At 48.2% G+C, this 23,296-nt stretch overlaps 1 protein-coding gene and 2 pseudogenes across 8 annotated transcripts in view; all 3 read right to left on the reverse strand.

Moving 5' to 3' along the window:
- Nucleotides 1-23,296, reverse strand: part of LOC144122116 (uncharacterized) — a 183,924-nt gene that overhangs the window by 141,649 nt on the left and 18,979 nt on the right. The window lies entirely within an intron of this gene.
- On the reverse strand, nt 10,607-11,613 carry LOC144119349 (uncharacterized; annotated as a pseudogene).
- LOC144122119 (uncharacterized) lies at nt 15,733-20,256 on the reverse strand (annotated as a pseudogene). The gene is made up of 2 exons (XR_013312809.1): nt 20,182-20,256; nt 15,733-20,048 (listed from the first exon to the last, which is right to left on the reverse strand). The product of XR_013312809.1 is annotated as an uncharacterized LOC144122119 (transcript).

A 23,296-nucleotide genomic window follows, 5' to 3' on the forward strand; every position in this document is an offset into this window, starting at 1 on the left:
ATGCCTGTTCATGATGGGTGCAATCCTCAGTCCAGGACCCCCGATGCCTGATACGATTTGGCGTGCTAGCTCGATCAGGGATTGCTGGTCGCTCGGGTGCGAGCAGGACAGCGCAGCCTCTCAGGCAGACAATGCAGGGTGGAAGATGTGGTGCTTCGCTGCCTGGTGGGTTTGGGCACTTCCATATAGAGTGAGAGAATGTTGGGTTTGGATTTTTATTCAGCGGGCAGCACTCGAGGTATTGCGCGGTGGAGCAAAAGCACTCGTAAAAATTGTTAGGATGCATGTGTAGGTGTGCGCGCATGTGTTGAAGTGGGAAGTGGTAGTCCTTTCGTTTTGAGGGTTTTCTTTTCGCCATACTGCAGATTTTGCCCCTGTTCTACTGTATGGAAAACATGTACTTTTATTTGTACAGGCCCCTATCTAAATTGGAAAATCGGCAATAGATCACATAGCTCATCTTGGCTCGTGGAACCGTTTTGGAGTGGCAGTGAGAAACAACTGTGCTCAGACAAAGCAGAATAAAAAGTGTAACCATTTCTATCTTGCTTTCCTTGCGTACACGAGGAACGGTGCCTGAGGCTGCGAAAGCCGCAGGCGCACTGCGAATGTACCGTCGTTCGGAGCAGCCATCTTGCCCTCGACAAAAATCCCGAGGCTTCTTTGCTATAGCCATTGCTTGATCCTAGGGTGCCATTGGAGCAGACGTCATAGAAGCTCTGCTAACGCTGCCCATTATTTCTAATTGCCGGCGACTGCCAAAGTTAATCAACAAGAATAAAAATCTTATTCCGTGCTGGCATGCTTTGATCCTCTTCTCCACCTTACCATGAAATGTGCGCAAAACAAAGTAGCGTTCTACAGAAAATGTTGTCAAGCTAAGGATACAAAGCATTCTCGACCGAGACAGATCAAGCATAACTGTGCGCAACGCAAACCATGGCGCTCTGCTATCATACATAGACGAGGCTCTTCAGTGTGAGGCAGGGTACCCTATAATAAATTTCCTTTGTGCCTTGAAGGAGCCCTGATAATCCTAAATACTCCAACCAAGTCGTTAAATCATGCTTTCATGAACAAGTCAAATTCATTTTAAAAATTCCAGCAGGAAACGCAAAATCATGCTCAGAAGAGAACTAGTCCTTCCTCTAACCTTTTTTTTATTATTCTCTCCTTCTTCGTGTAACACCCCAAGCTGCATCTAAGGAAGAAAAACTTTAAGTGTCCGATTAATATAATGCAGCTGATGAAGCAAAATGATACCTGCGATAAGGAACAGCAGGTGTAGCGCCGCCGCTCGGCTGGAATAGCCCGATCAATCAAGCGTTCATGAGTGGGAAGGGTGCACTCTTGAGACAAATAAAAAAAGTACACCACATTCACATTGTCGAGTCCGGTTCCAATCTCCTGCCCATTTGCATAATTTCTATCTAGTATACTCATAATTATTCATATGCGCATCAGTACGTGTCTCTAAGAAAGTTCACTAAGTGAAAGAGCACAACACATTTGGCAGTGGTGGCGGCGATACCTGCTGCACCTAACCGCGCCTCCTGCACATTACACAGCACCGAGCCACAGAACCTGGATCATCGCTGGCTGACCACGAACTTGCCTTCCGTGAATCTGCCGTCACCCGTCATCGACCAGGAAAACAATCACCAGGCAACAGCCGCAGAACGCTGCGCATTCTAACCAAACTGCGCACCTAGTAATCAAGGTAGATCATGTACTGGGCCAGCCACGTGTTCCTTCCTGTGTGTATAAATTCAGCGCCTCTCTGGGAAGTGGCAGTGACAGTGGTGGCGGCAATACGTGCTTTAGCTAACCGCACATTCTGCCCATTACAGGTTACAGTTTTTTGTTGCCCTCACTGTACTTCTTTTTGCGGCTACTCCACTGCCAATGCTGCCAAATAAGAGTGTATGATTGTTGTGCGGCTCTCTAATGTACCGCTCACACACAATATGACGGAAGAATTTGCAAACCTTTTTCACGATCTCAAGGATAGGCTTAAATCTAAATTCAAAGAATTTAAAGAAGCAATCGATAGGAACATGCGTACGGAGGAACGCAGTGTTCGTGACGAGTTGGAAGAAATTAAGAAAAGTTTGGAATTTATAACCCAAAGCTTTCAAGATGCCAACCGTCCAACAGCAGCTGCCGTTGCTTAAGGGAGTGTCTTGAAGAAAAAAAATAAAACGCTTCGGCAAAGAGTTAACATGAATGAACACAGCCTACTTGAATGTCAAACAAACCTTGTGAAATCAGAACAGTATTCGCGAAACAAAAATCTTGAAGTCGAATGAGGTCTGCAAGAACTAAATGAAAGCATTCGAGGGATCTATAAAAAATAGTTGATGCTTTGCCTGTGCCCACATCACTTTCTGACATGAATGTGTGCCACAAAGCCCCCACAAAAGACGAGAAACTGACGAACATAATTGTACAGTTTCAAAGGCGCCATAAGTGCCACCAGGTGCTAGAAGCTGCACGAAAGGAAAGGCTGACCAATGCAACTCTTGGCTTGGCTTCACCATCCCAAGAAGTACAACTAGATGCACAACAAGACTGGCCGGTCCACATAAATGAGCACTTTTGTCCATATTTGTGTGAAAAAACTGATTTGGGCGAGCATTGCACGTAACCCAAGCAGCACAGGTAATCGGCCCAATATTGCAACAGGATGGTTCCACCCTGGTCCTTTGTAGGGCCGGCCTTTATCAATACGATTCCAACGTTGGGCCAATTACCTGTCCTGCTTGGGAAGTGATAGTGCGCGTGGAAGCAAGTTTGGACAACTAATGGATCCATTTTTCGCGCGCCGCACTGTCACGTCTCCCATCCTGTAGAATCAGGGCGACAGCGGCTTTATTATGATTAGAGCAGACGCTAAAGGAGGCTTTTATATGTCGGGTCCGCGTATCTGAGTTAGGAAGCTAGTGGTACCTCCTATTTCGGTGGACTATAAAAGTTTTTCTCTGTCTGGTTAACCATGGATAATGACAGCGTTCCTCAGAAGGACTTGTTCCTATCGTAAGAAACATGAATGCAGGAATTAAAGTGGCTTAAACTTTTCGACTTAAACGCAAAGTCCATCCTGACAAAACGGAGACGACGTACTGCTGCTTTTGGATTCCTGGGGTATTCATTTTTATGTGCTTATGTTTACTAAAACTGGGTACAAAGATACAGCCCCCTATCCTGGCTTCCGAGACCACCGATACATGCCAGCACAACTGCTACGGCCCTTCGGCGTCTACCGGATGACTGTGACGCTGACAACGGATGCTCTGGAGTGGAGCACAGTATAAAGGCACAAACTCCATCGACAAGGAAGCAAATCGGCAGCAGCGGCGAAAGATCGCGGACACAATTCTAAAGCGTCTCAATTTTGCCTGTTAGTTCATTTCCCACTTCACTGTAACGGCACACACTTTGCTATTGTTCATGCCGCTGCTGCCAAGCACTTCATGTGTGGTCATCTTGGTCACTTGTTGCCTGAACTGTAAGGAGACTTTACATTCCAATGACAATTCAGTTGTTTGCACGGAGTGCTTCTTCTCTTTTCATATTGCCGCATGCTCGGGAATACAAGAAACTGATTAAAAGAAGGCGCGATGCCGCTCGGAAGGACTAGAAGTGTCCTACATATCAAACAGGGGCGAGTAAAGCTCAGATTTAAAAAGGAAAACAATCTGATGAGATGGAGGCGGATGCTGTTCCAATTGCAGAGCTAATCAGAAAGGTGGACGAACTTTACAGCGTGAAAAACCCTATGTCTGAATTAGAGCAGTAAGTGCAGCTGGTATCGAAATATGACGAACTTCTCTCGCGAATTGAGAAGCATGATAAACTTCTTGATGACCTGCACAAACGAGTGAAAACAGTCGTAAACAGCAAGTGCACAGAAGGGATACGCCTCCTTCGGCAGGATCTGAACACAACGAACAGCATAGCCGCTCGCTTAACTTCGAAATTCATGGAATAGCAGCTACGCCTGACGAAGACATGGTATTGAAACTAAATGAAGTCGCTGGAATGATTCCTGTTCCGGCTGTTACCAAATCAGGCATTGAGGCCATGGCATCATACTGGGGCGGCACCTAATCTAGTGTATGAGCCAGTGAAATCCACTGGCTTTCCTATCAGCATCCGTTAATGGCATACAAGGTTATTGGTGGGCTTGAAGTTGAGTTGAGTTGAGGTTTTGAATGCTACAGGTGGGGTTAGCCTTGCTTTTCTGCCGGCAATTGCTCCACCGCAGCGTACCTTCTATGTTAATAATGTCCTAAAGCTTTTCGCATCTACCCGCTTTGCTCACAGTCTCTTATAATAGCACGCATTCCTCTCCCGCAGTCATCATCTATGCACACAATCACTGCACACGGTCCTCATCGCAGTCCACTCCAGAAGACACCATCTACGCACACATTCAATCACAGCAGGCCATAGTCCGTTCCTGCTATCACCATTTAGAAACAAGATCCGTGTCTTGCAGAAATGTTAAAAGAAGGCGTGCAGCCTCCCTTCTGTATGTATGTCTGGTTTCCACTCGTGTAGACAATGTCCTGAACTGTACTGTGACGGGCTTGTTGATTGGCTTGAATGGCATTCCTTGGGTATTGAAGATTAGTCATCCAAGCTTCCTCATTAGCGTATCAGTCATAGGGAGCCGGCCCAACTCAACGGTCTCCAATAATTCCCGCCCATGCTTATCCACTGGTAGTTTATCGGAAGCATCCAGCCATTCACTCTCTACCGAATATTTCCCACCCAAGTACACCCACTGGTTGTTCACCGCATGCACCCAGGCACACTCTCTAGCAGTCCCATTAGTCATTTACCAACATTGCTTACTATGCATTCTGTGTTTCGTACTGCCAAATCCATCAATGTCGAATGTTTCATTTTGGCAACCATTGTCTATGCAGTGACTTTGTAAATGCCCCATTCTGTTCTTACATGGATTGAAAATGATCGAACCAGCAGTGAAGTTTAATGTTTGAACATTTATTAAAACATAACAAAGAGCTGCAGGTCTACGCGGGCAGTGGATTCTGCACAGTGGCAATTAATTACTATCGTTGGTTCTCATCAGTGCTCGACAGCCTCGTCATAGGCTCCTCTGCTGGAGCACTCCCCGGGTTCGAGGTAGCGGCTGCACTGAGGGCAGGGCCAGGTGAAATATCCCAGCCCGGTAGCACCTCAGCCACGCGCTTTTTGCGGCCGCCTTCCCCGGTGACAAGCTGCTGACAGCCACCTGCCGATGTGTGCCGGGACAACCTGCACAGCTGTCTTCTCCTTTTCGGTGATGACGTCTGCACATGTAAACAACAAAAGAAAACGTTATTTGACAAAACGCATTTTGGACACTAGTAGCTAGCATAGCTAGTACATGCAGTAAGGATTAAAACTAAAATGTCACCTGTAGCTCCTCTGCAGGGCCTTGTCAAAATAAAGGCTTTCTTGCTGAAGTTGAGCTGATCAGGAAGACCCCTAATAATATTGCCTTCACAACACTGGCCACAACCTCTGGCAGCTTGCTGGCCCCAAGCTGGACGAGCTGCCGGCACTGAAAACGAGAAGCAAATGATAGTGAATGACAATTTGAAATCACACAAATGGAATGCCTTCTGCGACAAAACAAACTTTTCGGCTGGTTGGTCATGTATGTTGACTCTTACTGTGCGAAAAGGAAAAGGAACAAGCTTGAAGAAGCACGGCGATCCTAGTCCTTTATGCGAAAACATATCTGCGTGTCTCAAACCCGTTTCAACAAGCAGCCGCTTTCTACCACGACCCAAAGATCGCGTCCCCACAGAGAAACACCCGGATGTAATTTACAAAATGCCATGCTCCATGTGCCCGGCCTCATTCATCGGCTAGACAAAAAGCCTGGATCAGAGAATCAGGCAGCACAAGAATGACGCCCGGTCAATGCATTCGGAAGGCAACACAATACGCGAGCATTGTGAACGCATCAACTGCAGAATCGCTTAAGGAGATGAACGTCTTAATTGGCCGTGAAGCGTGATCCGGTCAAGAGCAAGCTGCAAAGGCGACATTGAATAGAGAACAGGTGAGCGACGTCACCGATCCGCCGAAATCCGCCGCTGCACTTGGAGTCACGATTCCCACAGCCTGCAGGGAGCAGTGGTGGTAATGGTTGCTGCTATGAAGGGGGGAGGGGGATACTGGTCCAGACGTATGTTGGCCCTTTGGGCATCACTCGTGGGGACCAGGGGAGGGGGGTAGGGGATGCAAGGAGGGGAGGGGGAAGGTCGCCGTCTGGGGGTTTACAAGAGCCCGACAAAAGTCGGGTTAAGTCGGCTGTCGGGCAGAAAACCGGTTGTCGGGCTCATGTATACGCTAGGGGTTCGAGCTAAGTGATCGCCGAGTCGAGCTGGGCCAGCCCGGCTGCAGGGGGTGGGTTGACTCGTCCCGACGTTGGCCAGAACCGGTTTAAAGGACTGCCGCGTCGGCTTAGCGCCTCCTCTCCTGCCTCCTCTCTGGTCTGGCGGCGTTGCGCAAGCCTGGGCGCACCTCCACTTCTAGCATCCGCGCGTGGTTTGCTTGCTCGACGCTAGAGGTAGCGGCGATCTCTGCCCGACAGAAAATGGGTTCATATAAACGCTGTCGCGTCGGGTCGTCATCCCGACATCTGGCGCGGCCCCACTCGACCCGCCGCTGTCGGGCTCATGTAAACATGGCTGTAAGTCCTTAGCCGTTCAGGAGTCGCACCGCCGCAGCAACGTAAGCGCCCAAAAGGGAGGGGAGCCTCGATGCACTGCGAATGTGTGCAAGCACCGGGCGGGCAGGGAGCAGCCGAGAGGGACTAGCGAAGCGTCCGGACTTTGGAGGCAGAGGGGAAGGGTCGAAAAGGAAGGAAGGAGCCAAAACAATACCTCCTTGTGGGGTTGTGTCAGTGTCGGACCAATGGAGGCGAAAAAAAACAGGGGAAAACAAAATAGATGCGTGAAAGCAAGGGAGATAGGAGAAGAAAAGCGCAGAAGGGGAACAGACAAAAAAAAGAAAGACGGCAGCAGGCTGCACCCGACCCATGCCATCTCACCAAAAAAAGGCACTTAACATACCGGTTGAACGAGCGGTCCGCTCCTCGGTCGGCGGCGGCCACCGGTGCAAAACCGACAGCTGCGTCGACGCGAGCACTCTCGAAGGCGGGACATGAACGCAGCCGCCGTCACTTAGGGCCCATTCACACTTGAGAGTCGCAGAGGTCGCGCGACCGCTTTGGTCGAAAAGCGAGAGTCACAAAAGGTCGCCTTGTTCGAAAAACGACAGTCATGGGCCAGTCGCTCGCTGCTCGATTTTCTACCCGTGCGACTGCGAGTCGCAAGCCGCTGAACCAATCAACGAGTGAGCCGAGCTTTCGGCAACGACGCCGCTCGCGGGTGCGCCGGGCGACGAACTGCGCGATCTGCTCCTTGGCTGCCCTAGTCATCGCTAAGCCTAGCCGGTTTCACATCGATGCCGCAGCTGAGGGCGTTTCGGAACTGACCAGCGCTGTCACCAAGATGCATGCTACTCTCGTCACGGCTTTATTGTGAACCCCTTCTCATGATAATATAAAAATGGGCTCGATTTCCGCGACGCCTTCAGCAGCGGAGAAAGCAGACGCCAAGCGATCGAACCGCTTTGGACAGCAGCAGCAAAGCGGCTATGAGAAATTTTCTTGTATCCAGCAGCTCGGTATTGGCCAGCGACCCTCAAAACTGATTAATTTTTGAATTTATACTTCCCAGAGCTTGGTATGAACGCGAACAAACAACATACTACCGCATTTTTCTGAGGCTCGCGGCCGGCATTCAGGCCGGCTGCCAGGCCGCTTGTGCAACGGCCGCGGTGCACATTGCCGCGATAACCTACTCTTTGCTCAGGTCATCGCAGTATATTGATAATAGCGAGGGACCAGAGCACTTTCTAGGGCCAAGCGCGAACGCAGGAGACGCCGCCAAAGCAGACGAAACTCTCGAAAGCGCGCGAACGTCGTCATTCGCAAGAGTTCTCATTTCAAACGAGAATCGAACGAGAAGACGACCTGCGGGTCGTCTTTGCAAGTGTGAACATTGGTGTTGTCGAGCTGCGGTTTAGTCACAGGCGACTGCTGGTCGCGCGACCTCTGCGACTCTCAAGTGTGAATGGGCCGTGCGAATACCCATTAATAGACTTCGCCATGTGAAAACAGAATGAAAGCGAAGGTCGTTCCCTGATGCTACCAGCTCCCATGTCAGTCACCCTTCAAGGGAACGAGTTTGTCTCGAAATGTTCGGCTGAAAATAAATTATTGGTTTTGTCAATATTCTTTTGTTTGTGTCAATTACTTTTGTTTCCTTCCAAATTCTACTTCGACTCTACTAACATTGCACGAAGTCTTTGCTCAAGACATGCTCCGATCCGTTGATGCCACATCGCAAGAACTTCGGCGAAGACGTACAACTCAAAAATTTTATGCAACGTCCTCCGGTGTGCAATGACCCATCGGCTTATTGTCATTAAAAATATGAATAGGAAAAGGAGCAAAAGGGAAGCGGAAAAACATAACAGCTGTATCCCAACTAAAGAGAAATACCATACCCGAGGAAGAATTTCTTGAATGATATGTAACGTCCACCGGTGCGCAATGACACATCGGTTGCTGCCATTAAACAAAATCACGTGCAAAGTCAGCGATAGAATATAGGCATGAAAATTTATCCTACACAAGGTGTTTCATCTAACTTTCTGCAATTTTTTTAAATAGGCTTTTTGAGTTAGAAGAGCGCTTTTTCGGCATAAAACTGATAGTGGTGTAATGCATTATATTACATTAAAAACTAGTTAATTGGCAGGCTGCTTAACTAATATTGAGTAGTTATGTTTTGAACTATTACTGCTAGGCTGCGTAATTACTGAGAGGCGTGTGGTCCACCGTAAGTAATCTCCATATCAGGTTTTGAATTTCGGAAACGCGGTTACCCTAGGCGCTTTGGCCCGACGAATTTTGGCTACATCGCGCCAAAATACGTGTGTTTTCTAGATGTTCTCCAGCCAAAAGAGCTAAAAACTGTCTAAAGTTGTTGGGCGACGGCACCGAGGGTAACCACGTTTTCGAAACTATAAAAAACTGACTTGTATGTTACTTACGGTGGGTTTGCGCTTCTCAATAACTAAGGATCCTAACAGTAATAGGGAAAGAGTTGATTATGCTATATTTGTTAACCAACCTGCTAGTTAGCACATCATAGGTTTATTCTGACGTGGTACATCACTGACAATGCTTTGTCGGAAAACGCGCTCTTGTGGCACAAGGAGCCTATTTTAAAAATTGCTGAAAGTGTTGCGTGTGCTAACTGATAACGGCGTGTATTCTGCAAATTGCGTGACGCGAGTTACATGTACGTGCGAAGCAATACCTACAACAATTAAAATAAATATACAAGAATTGTACTCACCTATCAACCAGGTGGCCCCAAATGGTTGGCGATACCTCTGAAAAAATAGCAACTGCAGAAGAGAGAAACCGGGTCCGAGGGCTGTGTGCTCCTTCAGTCAAACGAAGTAGAGGTTGCAGTGGGGGCGCGAAAAGCCGTGAGAAACAGGGAGTGGCTGGATAAAACACCGTAGCCTCCAAAAGGTCGCAAGGTCTAGAGAATGGACTTTCGGTCTTGGTGACGATGGAGGAAAGGGGGGACTCAGCACGGGCATTAACCTCTCCAAGACAAGGCGCCTCGTTGGGGGGGGGGGATTGAAAGGACAGTATGCGAAGGGCCCCTCGTGTGCCAGGAAGGAGGGGAAAAGGGCATAAGGTAAAGACGCTCGTTTCCTCGCGAGGTGCAGAGGAAAGGAGGTTGCAAAGCAAGCTGGGGAGGTCTTCAAAAAATAAAAAAAAAACGGGCTGCACGCTGCGGCAGCCACGAAGAGCACCTTAAAATTTCGCGGAAAAACACGTGTCCGCGGCACTCACGGGACTGGATCCTCTGCAAGCGCAGTGCCCTGTAGAGTAGAGTACCGCGAAGGCCGTACCTTGTGCTGGCTACAATGATCGGCGCGCCCATGAAGCTTCCAAACTGCCTGAGGCGTGCGCCTGGCCAACACCCCCTAGATACTGAAGGTCTCTCCACGCTGTAGTGAAGTCAAGGAGGTGAGATCCCCCTGGTAGTCGACTTCAGTGCGCACAAATGCTAGAAGAGAGCTACCCATGTGGTTTTTTTCGCGTGTCAAAAGCCTGTGAGCTCACATTTACCGTTCCAATATTTATTAGGCTACAGGACATGAATGCAAATGATTTCTCAATATTCTTCCGCACTGGCGCGTGAAAAATGCATCCGCAGAGCACCATTGCCTGCAATCGACATCCCATTTTTTCCCCTTATATTTACATTACGATTCTTGAGATTTTTTTTTCTTTTTGAGTTAGTTCTCTTGATAATCGCTAGGAATCGGGAGAGTGGCAGATAAGGACACTGCTGCATGATTTCGTGACTCATCGAGATTGGTTGCAGGAAAGCATTCCATACTTTAAACTACTTGAAACTAATACCCCAGTCTTTTGTATGGTATTTGAATCTAACTGCAAAAACAAGTAAGAGACATTTTTATTCGAACGAAGAAAGTGTCATTTATTACCACGCTCATTTTGAAAAGAACAAGGCATGCCATTATCTACAAAATAACATTCTTCATTGAAACAAATTACAATTTCTGCTAATAAGAAACACATTTTGAAATGAACATAATATAAGAACGGAAACCTGGGCGAGTTGGTAGGGAATCATGTTTAACTGCGCAAAGATACGAAGCTAGAGACTGCGCTCATGTCGTGCCTTCTTCTTCTCTGTCTTCGTTTCTTTGCGCAGTTAAACATGATGAACATAATATGCAGATATGTACACAAAATTTTTCATTCAAACATATGACAGTGTCATCAAAAAATGCAAGTTATTGTGAACTTATAAAAACCAACATAACAAAATGAACATCGCCTGCAAATGCAGCTAAATAAGGTTAAGTTTGCAGTGCCTTCAGTTTTCTCTTTTTGTCTTGCTTACTGGCAGCAAGCTTGTCATTCTGCACTTTACAAAGATTGTTTAGTAAAACATTTGCAACCGCAATCAAAATCTACTTCATGATGAGCTGTGGTGAATGTCCATGATCACACGTGTCAAGATCTTCATTGCTGTCAATAAGAGACGATGTTAAGGCAACCAGAAGCTCCTTTTGCTTCGCACAATCATAGAACTTCGTGGCATTTTTTTCATCTACAAGTTGCTCCAACACTATGTTCATTGTTACAACTGCATGTACAACCACGGGCTGAGGAAACAAGAGGCCACCTCTCGTAGCACTGGAAATTAACGAAAAATCATCGGTGTCAAAGTTCCTGTTTTCTAGTACAATGTTCTCCTTGCAAGAAGTACATGCAAGCTGTTTTTTAGCGGCGTGTGCACAATAACCAGCCACATATGTAATTGCTGGAAGCATCCGCTGCTTCTTTGCAACATCTTGCTCTCTTACAGCAATATTGCCGCATGCAAGAAGACGCCAAAGATGAAGACTTGGTCTACGAGCGTGAGGCAAGAAGAAGAAGAAGAAGCTGAAGTCCGCAGGATTTTAAAATCAAAACACTCATCCCTTTTCTGTTCATGACGAAAAATTCACCGGTGTTATGCTCCCACGTGCTTCTCCTTTTTGTTAACTGCGTTCAGGTGAATAGCCACCCGATTCTTGGCCGATCCCCCAGTGTGGGTATGTGCCATCTTTTGATAGGCTAACAACAACAACAACGACTTTTTCTGGTTAACCAGTAAACCGTTTTACCTTCAGCTCTCCTCGGGGTTCTATCGAGTCCTGACACTGGTGGAGGTGCTGGGTGTGCACAGGACTCCTTCCGGCAGTCTACAGCGAGTACCGGGCATCGACACGCCTGTCCATCGCGCTAGCCGCCGACGTCTAGGCCTTTCCCCGGAGTATAACCATCTACCGGACGACTCTTCAAACGTCAAAGTTCACCGGGTCTTCCAAGCCATAGCACCTCCCACCCCTACGTCGGTGACCCTTCACAACACCAAGGTACCGGAGTGCTTCCGCGGGAACGTGTTTGAAGATGTGGAAGACTGGCTCGACCAGTTTGAAAGAGTGGCCAAGTTCAACCAGTGGAGCGTGGACCAGAAGCTTTGCATTGTTTATTTTGCACTTCAGGGTACTGCTAGAACTTGGTATGAAAACCACGAGGCCAGCTTGTCCACATGGAATGACTTCCACCGCCAGCTGGTGGACACTTTTGCCACTACTGATCGACGAGAGAATGCGCTGCGCCTGCTTGAAGTGCGCGTCCAGAAGCCAAATGAAAGCGTAGCTATATTTGCGGAAGACATGGCTCGACTTTTTAGATCACTTACCGGACACCTTCTCGGCTAGCAACGTTTCCTAAGAATTTCAGCTCCTCGTAACCTAAGTGGCACTTCTCGTGTTTTAGTGTGAAGCCCGCAGATCGTATGGCCTGAAAAACAGCTACCAAACGGCGCAGATGCTCCTCGAAGGTTGCCGAAAACACGATCACGTCGTCAAGATACACCAGGCATGTTTGCAACTTGAGTCCCGAGAGCACAGTGTCCATCAGCCTCTGAAATGTTGCTGGTGCCGAGCATAACCCGAATGGAAGAACTTTAATCTCATACAATCCGTCATGAGTGATGATTGCGGTTTTCTCCCGATCCCTCTCATCTACTTCAATTTGCCAATATCCACTTTTCAAATCCATTGAAGAGAAGTAAAGTGCATTCCGTAGCCGATCAAGGGAATCATGGATGCGAGGGAGGGGGTACACGTCTTTTTTGGTCACTTGATTGAGCTTGCGGTAGTCAATGCAAAATCGTAAGCTGCCGTCCTTTTTTTTAACAAGTACCACGGGGGAAGCCCAGGGACTCTGTGACGGCTGGATAACGTAGTCTCGAAGCATTTCGGCCACCTGACGCTGAATAGCCTCACGCTCGTTCGGAGCCACACGGTAAGGATTTTGTCGAATCAGGCGAATCGCGTCATCCGTGATAATGCGATGTTTGGTCAAAGGTGTTTGGCCGACCCGCGATTCTGAAGCAAAACAGTCTCGAAAGTGATCCTCTAAGAACGGTGCCGCCAGTACGACCGACCATTCACCGGTGTTCCACCGACTGCGGCGGCACTCACTGCAACCGATGGGAACACGCTTCGAGACCTCATTCGAGAAATTGTCCTTGAGGAGCTGCAGCGAATTACTGCTACGAGCGTTCAGTCACCAGAGGCTGTCGCAGCAGCCGTTAGGAAAGAGCTCCGGCATGCTCTGTCACCGTCTGCACCATACCACGAGTCTCATCCAGTTGACAGCGCGGCAGCCGTTTGCGAACCATACCACGTGCCCCAACCCAACAGCAACACGGCCGTCAACACGGCGCCTTACTATGAGCCGGAGCCGCAACGCGCGAGCTATGCGGAAGTCCTTCGTCGTCCGCCGCCAGACCACGCCCCACCGAGCTCAGCGAGCCGTCAGCAGACGCGGTTCTTCCAGGAGCCTCAGTGGGCACGTCCCGGCCGCCCTCAGCCGCGCCGAACTGACCTGTGGCGCTCTTATGACAGCCGACCACTCTGATTCTTCTGCGGACAACCTGGCCATGTGTATCGGTACTGCCGCTAACGCCAAGAGGGTCAGGCCTTTCCGCCTGGTTCTGCTCGACGCCATATCGACTCTGGCCGTGCCCAACTCGAGGACTCGCCGCTCAGCAGGGAAGCCGACTGACCGGGCTTCCACCGTCGCTCCCCATCTCCACGGCGTTATTCTTCACCGACGCGTCGTAGCGATGCTGACGTTAGCGGACGGCGGACCCCGAGCCCTAGCCGGGGAAACTAACCGCCGGAACCTCGCGAGGGGAGGCTGCAACCAGTCGAAAAGTTTCAAAGCCCTCACTACCGCCGCAACTGCCGACCGCAACCCATGACTATGACGCCTCTGTTCACATTGACACTGCCGCACTACCACCGAAAATGCCCCCTACATTAGCGCCGAACATGCCGAACCAGATAAGCATCCCCGACGACGAAAATAACAGCGCCGACCTTACCGCACTTCCGCCGCAAATGCCGAGAGAAACGAGCAACCCAGACGACGTTGTTAGCGCTGACCTCGCCGTTTGCATTGATGGTTACATTCACAGCGCAAAGACAAACACGGACTTGAGTGGAGACACCACAAACGCGCCGACTTCAACAACGTTTATTGCTGCATGCAGCGACTACATATAGCATACAGCGGGCATGCGCAGCAACGAAAAGGAAAGTCATGTGAGTCTGGTAGCAGCGCCAGTCTCTAGGTACACGCTCTGGTGGATGCCGGGGCTGATTTTTCAATCATTAGTCAAAAATTGGCTGACAAGCTGCGCAAAGTAAAAACCGAATGGACTGGGCCAGTAATAAGAAGTGCTGGGGGTCAGCTACTGGCACCGACTGGGACGTGCACTGCCCGCATAGGAATTGGAAACTCAGTGTTCGTTGGCAGCTTCGTTATCCTCTCAGACTGTTGCAAAGACCTCATCTTGGGCATGGACTTTCTGCGCCTTCATGGGGCTGTGGTCAGCTTTCGGGACAACGTCGTTGCCTTCACCAAAAATCGTGGAGACCTTGGTTATTCGCAAGTACCACTGATGCCCTTAGGAGTTGCCAATCAGGGGGTGAAATTACCTCCGCGATCGTGCTCTCTTGTTGAAGTGAAGTGCGACGTGGCGCATACCGGCGATGGCGTCGCCGAACGGGCCGTCACCCTGATACTCAGCCGAGGTGTTTCTATAGCTCGAGGACTAGTCAGTTTGGCCAATGGGCACGCCCAAGTGCTGCTGACAAACTTCAGCGGCGAGCGTCGGCAAATTCCGAAAGGCACAGCTGTGGCCTTCTTCGATAGCGTTCCAAGTGACCAAGACTATTTTGTGCTGCAACTGGAAGGATCAGTGAGCGAGGCGCCCACACCCATAGTCGATGTGAGCCCAAATCTGTTGTCTTCAGAACGGGAACGTCTTTTGGATCTCATAGATCATTTTCGAGACTGTTTTGCTTCAGAATCGCGGGTCGGCCAAACACCTTTGACCAAACATCGCATTATCACGGATGACGCGATTCGCCTGATTCGACAAAATCCTTACCGTGTGGCTCCGAAAGAGCGTGAGGCTATTCAGCGTCAGGTGGCCGAAATGCTTCGAGACGACGTTATCCAGCCGTCACAGAGTCCTTGGGCTTCGCCCGTGGTACTTGTTAAAAAAAAGGACGGCAGCTTACGATTTTGCATTGACTACCGCAAGCTCAATCGAGTGACCAAAAAAGACGTGTACCCCCTCCCTCGCATCCATGATTCCCTTGATCGGCTACGGAATGCACTTTACTTCTCTTCAATGGATTTGAAAAGTGGATATTGGCAAATTGAAGTAGATGAGAGGTATCGGGAGGAAACAGTAATCATCACTCATGACGGATTGTATGAGTTTAAGGTTCTTCCATTCGGATTATGCTCGGCACCAGCAACATTCCAGAGGCTGATGGACACTGTGCTCTCAGGACTCAAGTTGCTAACATGCCTGGTGTATCTTGACGACGTGATCGTGTTTTCGGCAGCCTTCGAGGAGCATCTGCGCCGTTTGGTTGCTGTTTTTCAGGCCATACGATCTGCGGGCCTCACACTAAAACACGAGAAGTGCCACTTAGGTTACGAGGAGCTGAAATTCTTAGGAAAGGTTTTTAGCCAAGATGGTGTCCGGCCTGACCCCGTGAAGCTCTCCGCAGTCGCCAAGTTCCCAACACCTACGGACAAAAAGATGCTTAGGCGCTTCCTGGAGCTTTGCGCCTATTACCGTCGATTTATTGCTGGCTTCTCACGAGTTGCCTGGCCATTAACTTCACTGACACGCGACAACGCTGGCTTTCGCTTGGGCGAAGAAGAGCACCAAGCTTTTAATGAACTCCGGCGACGCCTACACAAGCCACCTGTCCTGGCGCACTTTGATGACGACGCCCCTACCCTGCTTCATACCGATGCAAGCAATGTGGGTTTAGGTACAGTATTGTTGCAACGCCAGGATGGTGTGGAAAAAGTGATTGCTTATGCCAGCAGAACTCTGTCTAAAGCTGAAGCGAACTACTCGGCAACAAAAAAGGAATGCCTTGCAGTTGTGTGGGCGGTTATGAAATTCCGCCCTTACTTGTACGCTCGCCCCTTTCAAGTCGTTAGCGACCATCACTCTCTCTGTTTGCTGACGAACTTAAAGGACCCTTCAGGGAGACTCGCGCGTTGGAGCCTTCGGTTACAAGAGTTCGGCATGACGGTTATTTACAAATCCGGAAAGAAGCATGCGGATGCTGACTGCCTTTCGCGAGCACCAGTCGGACCCTCCACAATGACCGATGAAGACACTGCTTTTGTAGGAGTCTTTGATGATGCAACTCTTGCCCAACAGCAGAGAGAGGACCAGGAATTGCTCCCTCTTATTGGTTTCTTGGAGAAGCAAACTACGGATGTGCCTAAGATTTTCGCCCGCAGCCTCTCATCATTTTTTCTTCGCAACGACGTATTTACAAGAACTTCCGTCTTGGGGGGAACAGTCATCTAGTCGTCGTCCCAACAGCTCTTCGCACGGAAGTCTTGCAAGCGTGTCACGACGAGCCAACCGCCGGCCACCTAGGCTACACCCGCACGTTGGCTAGAGTACAGCGCGGATACTACTGGCCGAAACTACCTACGTGCGTAGACTGCCAACGTCGTAAATCACCCCCTGCAAAACCAGCCGGTATACTCCAACCTCTTCAAGTGCCAAAGACACCTTTCAAGCAAATTGGCATGGATCTCCTGGGACCATTTCCGACGTCTACTGCCGGGAATAAATGGATAATTGTCGCCACCGATTATCTAACTCACTACGCGGAGACAAAGGCTCTGCCCAGGGGTACCGCCGCCGAAGCAGCTCGGTTCTTCGTTGAGAACATTGTCCTCAGGCATGGCGCTCCGGCACTCATTATAACTGACCGAGCAACTGCCTTTACGGCCGAGCTTTTGGAAACCGTTCTCCGCCTCAGCGGTACCAGTCATCATAAAGCGACGGCCTATCACCCCCAAACCAATGGATTGACAGAACGCCTCAATAAGACAATCGCAGACATGCTCTGTATGTACGTGGACGTAGACCACAAGAATTGGGACGAAATTCTTCCCTACGTCACGTTCGCCTACAATACGGCACAACAAGACACCACTCGCATGACGCCTTTCAGCTTTCTTCATGGCCGACCAGTGACAACTATGCCAGATGCCATGCTGCTCCCGAATGCCGACGGCGACGATGACGATCAGGACGCCGAGGAATTCGCACAGCGCGCAGAAGACGCTCGCCATCTAGCGCGTGTGCGCATCAGAACTCAGCAGTAGGCTGACGCACGACGCTACAATCTTCGCCACAGACATGTCATGTATGAACCTGGCGACAAAGTGTGGGTCTGGACGCCTATTTGCCGTCGTGGACTCTCCGAAACATTATTAGGGCGGTACTTCGGGCCCTATGTTGTGCTGCGACGTTTAACCGACGTCACGTATGAGGTGGTGCCGGACGGGTTATCGACATCCAAGAGACGCCAGCAACAAGTCGTCGTCGTCCATGATGTACGTATGAAGCCGTACTACTCGGACCGATCTTGACCTCCTACTTCCTTTTGTTACCATCGAGATGATGCTTCCTGAGGAGGGGGGAAAATGCCGCATGCAAGAAGACGCCAAAGATGAAGACTTGGTCTACGAGCGCGAGGCAAGAAGAAGAAGCTGAAGTGCGCAGGGACGTTTTCTGGTTAACCAGTAAACCGTTTTACTTTCAGCTCTCCTCGGGGTTCTACCGAGTCCTGACAATATTAAACTGTTTCAAAGCTTGCAGGCCGTTAACACCAGCAAAAGGAGTGAGCACGTCTAGCTGAGGGAGTTCGGGCAGCTCTAGCACTTTCTGGAGTCTGAGTTTGTGCTCGGATTCGTATATCTTCCGTATAGACACGTGGTATTGTGCTCCTGACAACTGCCGATATTTTCCAAATCTGTCTTCTAGGCAGTCGGTTTGAAACTTTCCCAACAGTACATATGTGAAGCCATGCTCTTCAATGCAGTACCGCGACAGTTCTACAAGTGCATGGGAAGTGTGACGGAATGCCCTATGTGTTTCCCGGGTCAGGTGACCTGCATCATGTTTTAGGCTTTACCAGAAATGTAGCCAATCAATTACACTGTTCAGGAAGTCGACCTGGGGGCAACACAGACTTCTGACAGGCTCTTGAAAGCTGTCACGTAGTCTCTGTCCTTTGTGAGGTGTTTTTACATTGACAATGTTCCATCATGTCAAGATAATACTAATAAATCCAGCCATGCCTTTGGCATGCTGAAGTTTTGCTAATTTGGAGCTAGTCAGTGCTGCAATTGTTTAAGTGTTAAAAACCTTCAGGCCAAGCTTCACATTCTGACGCTCTAAGTTGGATGGATTTAAGGCTTTTAAAGATAATGTGGGGGCCAACTGCAGGAGCTCATTACTTTGTTCTTCATGTGCCTTCCTCAACGTGCCAAATGATGCTGTTAGCAGCTGCGTATTACTAGAAAGTTCACTTATATCAGGAAAAAACATGCAGGTGCCTGGATTATGTTGATTAAGCCAGTTATTGCGGATACATTTCAGAACGTGAACACTGTCTAAGACAAAGAGCAAAGGTCTTGAAGGATCAGATGGGTGTGCATACACAATATTGCATTAGGGAGAATCAGAAAAAAAATGACATTGCTTCCCGGTTGGTGCAATTATTGTCTGAAATGACTAAAATCACTTGAAGTCGAGCATCCTCTAGCTCTTTAATGATGCGTTTGAGAAAGCAGTGTAGGTCCTTTGCATAGAGTTTTGAAACAGGCAGAATATGCACAACGTCTTTGCTTGATGAGAGAATGCTCTGAACCATGAACACATACGCAGTCTTTGCAGCACTACTGCTGTTTGCGGCTGCGCCTGTAACAAATCCACCTTTGTATTCCAGATAAGACTGTATATAAATCTTATCTATCATGAGTGTCACAGTCCGTTCGTGGTCTTTCAGTGGTAATGCCATTTTATTTCGCATACGACAAATATAGTTAATCTTGCTGTTCTAATGAAGGGCTAATGCTATATGCAGCACAAACACGTCTAATAGTGTTGGGGTGGGGAAGCTTAACCTTTGATGTACTTTGCATGAACTTGTAAGCATGAGGTGATACGGTAAACATAATAATTGCGAATACAAGCAATTCTGAAGGGTACTTCCCAGCTTTAATCAAAACAATTATTCTCGACTTGCTGCCTGAGGAACTTCACTACTTCTGCCTGCCAGTCAGGTAGAAACTGTGAAGTCGACAGTTCATCAAGCAGTGCCAATGTCTGCCGCAAAAGAAGCTTTACTTTTGCCTCATTCCTTACTGAACATTTCAGTGTCTCCTCTAGATGATTAACTGTATTTCCTAGTTGTCTGATGTCAGAAATAGAAACGGGGAAAACCACGGTGCCCACCTTCTCAATCTGCATCTCTCCAAAGTATACCTTCAAAGATAGGTTTGCATTCACAACCACATCACAGCGCACATCCGGATCATCTTGAGGCACAAAGTTCAAGAAAAGCACTTTGTCTTTCGTGACCATATTGTTCCAGAACTCTCCCGTGGAAAGCTTGTTCACAAGACACAGAAGGTCTTTGAAACAGTAGACTGCGTTTTTCTTTCCCTCTTCTTCTTGAGTTCTGATTGACTGTTGCACTGCCTCTTGCCACGCTTGAGCCTCCAGACGAGCACGTTTTTCTTCTGGGCCCTCGCGGTCTGTACTTTTCTCTTGAGAAAGGTACGCGGGGCATCCGGGAAAAATGCTCGGCGTAGTCCCCGGCCTTAGACACCTGAGCTTGAGGGGAACTTCAACGACTTTACTCGTCTCCGTGTCAGTGTAGCTTGTAGAAGTGATGAAGTCGCCCGGATGGAAGTGCTTTTCGTAGAGCTGGAATCGGACGGCATGTTACAAGTAAATCAACCACAGAAATGCTCAGCAGTTTTCACAATTATTCGATCGCAAAAGAAACTACGGAACTATGAGAGCGAAGTGAACTGAAATAAAAAGAAGACTTCCGTACCACTGTGTATTTCGTTGGCTGAAAATCCACGCAGTTCTTTCCGCGGCGTTAGCCGGGATCCTGTAAACGCGAACTGAAGGTCCCCCAGCATAATTAGAATTGCAGTTCGGGGCACAACAATATCCAGGCAAACTGCTTCGGTTGTGAAAACAAGCCGTGAGAGTCACTGAGTAGCGTGCGACCGACGCGACCAACTTCAAAAACAGTGTGGCTTGCGCACAATGTAGCCAGAGCACGATACGCGTTATCGGCTACGGATCTGCCGAGTTTTGAAGCCTGAAATGTCCACGTCTGTTGGGCAGTAAATAATATGAGGTGGTAGTATTAAAGCCACGCAGCAACAAAAATACATTCTTTGGAAAATATGTAGCGAAAAGAGTATGTTTATTCAACTACCTTTTTGAATGAAACAGATGACTACCTTTTTGAATGAAAACAGAAATTTTCATGGCCTCCTCCATCAATGCAGAACTCAAAAAATATACAAGAGAAAAGTGATTGCACTGTTGACTACATGACTAACCGGTACATCCTGTGACATATTATAAATTGATAACAGTCAGCATGATTGTATATATCTTTTTTCCTTTTTATAATTCCCTGTAACCCAAAGCACGCATCTTAACAACTTCGAAGATACCTTAAAATTGTTGTACAGTTTTCCTTTGTTTTTCTTTTAACATGCCAGCAAGTGTAATGGCGACCGCTACATTTATTGTATTTGTTTATTTTGTGTGTGTATGTGCCGAGTGCAGTTTGCTTACCCCCAGGGAGGAAGGCCCTCGTCAGGCACCACGCCTTTTGGCTTCCTTCCTGAAGTGTATGAAACACACTTCAAATAAATACTTTTCAAAGATCAAACTTTTCAAACTTCAAACTGGATGGCTTAAAAAGCTACTAAGGTCGCGCCCTAGAGTGCGATTGGCCCCACAATAGTCGACAGCAGCGAGCCGAGACAAGCCATGCCGGTTTCTGGTTAGCTTCGCCCGGATAGAGTGCCTATGGACCTCCTTCACCCCGCGACGTCACGAAGATGCGGTGGCGCTGATGTTAGCAGCGACTTTCGCATGGTAGGCAAAACAGGTTCCGCTTGCCCGTGCCTACCGCAGCTGCCGCAGTTAGCGGCGGCTGCTTCAAGCCTGTGCACTCCAGAAGCAGCATATATTGACCAGCTGCGTCACTGCTGGATCCGCGTAGGAGCATAAAAAATATTAAATTAGCCTCGATAGGTTTCTCGCGCATAAATGCCGCATTCGGAAACTGGCTAACAGGCATTGGGCCACGGTAGTAAAGCGCGAAGTCTGGGAGTCGATAGGCACTGCCACTCAATGCACTTAATAGCATACAAGTTACTGCGTTCATTCACCTGAACTTGAGGATAGTAGGCTGATAATTGCTCAAGGAAAAAAAGACATATGTAGCTGCACACATACTTATCACCTTGAGCCGGGGTGCACGGGGCGCCGACAGGTTCACTCGCCCCCAAGGAATGCGTTTTTTTGTTAATAGCACACCATGTTTTAATGGCGCGTTTTGTGACATTTAATATTTACTTGAAACTGTTTCTTGATATGACGACGTAATTATTTCATTCGAGTAGAAAGAAGTCTGGTAAGTTGTGTCAATCTTGCGCGGTCGCGTTGGTATGCTTAGAATAGCGTACCTTAAGTGTGCTAAACGCCATATGCTTTTTCATTGTATCATGCATGTGTCATGTTTCATGGGGTAATACATGATCGCGAAGCTTGTTTGGAAAGAAGCAGCCGCAGGCGTGCTACTAACAGACACGTGGCGAGATTGAGAGGGGACGCGGCATGAAAAGTGTTTTCGTTATTCATGCATGCGATATGTAACTAAACTTGGTGCAAATATGAAATTCCTGCGCTAGTTTCAGTCATTCCTTTTAATTATAGCTATACCTGGTGCAGTTCTGGGCAATTATAATTAACACCGTCGTCAAGTCCCCCAAGGTCTCAAATAATTGAGTAGATAGTCCGCAGTTTTTTTATGCCAGCATGTACATAAAGCCCTGTTCTGTATGATGACGCGATTAGTTCTTTTTCTATATGATCAGTACTTATGCATGCATAGTTACATGAAAACGTTTCTTACAAAAAATAACTAACACAATACTGCGCGTGTAGGGAAAAAAATCGAGAGATTTATTACGCTCCTCAACGTCTCAGGAATAGTTTGCGACAAATGGAATCATTTGATTTTCATGCGAATTATGAAGGTGAGTGATCCAGTCGCAGAAAATGTGAGAGGTCAGAAAACGAACTTTAAAGTTTATTCCCTCGTTTATGGCATCTTCGCTTTCGCTTTGGTCAAAGAAATGCGGCACTGAAATCAAAGAAATTACCTCATAATTTTTGACGACCACACTTTTAAAAAGCGTAATTTATAAATTTGTACTCAATATTTTGCTATAATTTTTCGTCACGAAACTGGACTTCAGGGCTAGGAAAGAAAATAAGTCTAGAAATCAAAAAATTTCACCAAATCGACCAGCTTAACAAGAGGACAAGTCGGCCTGGCTGGTGCGTGGTCATGCGGCTAAAAACAGCGCTAAGCGAGACAGGAGATCGGGGACACGACGCTGTCCCCACTTTTCGCGCAGCGCGACACGTACGTATGTCAGCAGACGATGAGCGCATGTCTGCTCCGACGAAACAACGCCAGCACTTCCCCTCACTACTGTCCCGAAGTAAAATCATCCCGGCTAGTGCAGAGTGTCAAAACTTGTTTTATTCAATGCCTAGCGCATAAATAAACGGCAGGAACGCTTTCTACATGTTTACTACTAACCATATATACAATACACAGTGGCAAACTATTTCTCTTTATAGGCCGCACGTGGGCAACGCGAGCTCGTGTACTTCGACAAATTACTAAGTTGGAAGCATCGACCATTGCTATGATTCGCAGAAACTGGAAATGCGCCTATAAGCCTTGGAAACCCGCACTCAACACCTATCCGCGACGCCACTCCCCGACCTTTTGCCTACCACGAGCTCGCTAGCGACTGCAGCGCCACCTTGTTTGTTTACAAACATGCAGGAGGTCCATAATATCCTACTAGTGTGTCGAGCGGAGTGCTCTCCAAATGGGAGAG

The sequence above is a fragment of the Amblyomma americanum genome, chromosome 2 (assembly GCF_052857255.1).
Source record: "Amblyomma americanum isolate KBUSLIRL-KWMA chromosome 2, ASM5285725v1, whole genome shotgun sequence".
NCBI lineage: Eukaryota > Metazoa > Arthropoda > Arachnida > Ixodida > Ixodidae > Amblyomma > Amblyomma americanum.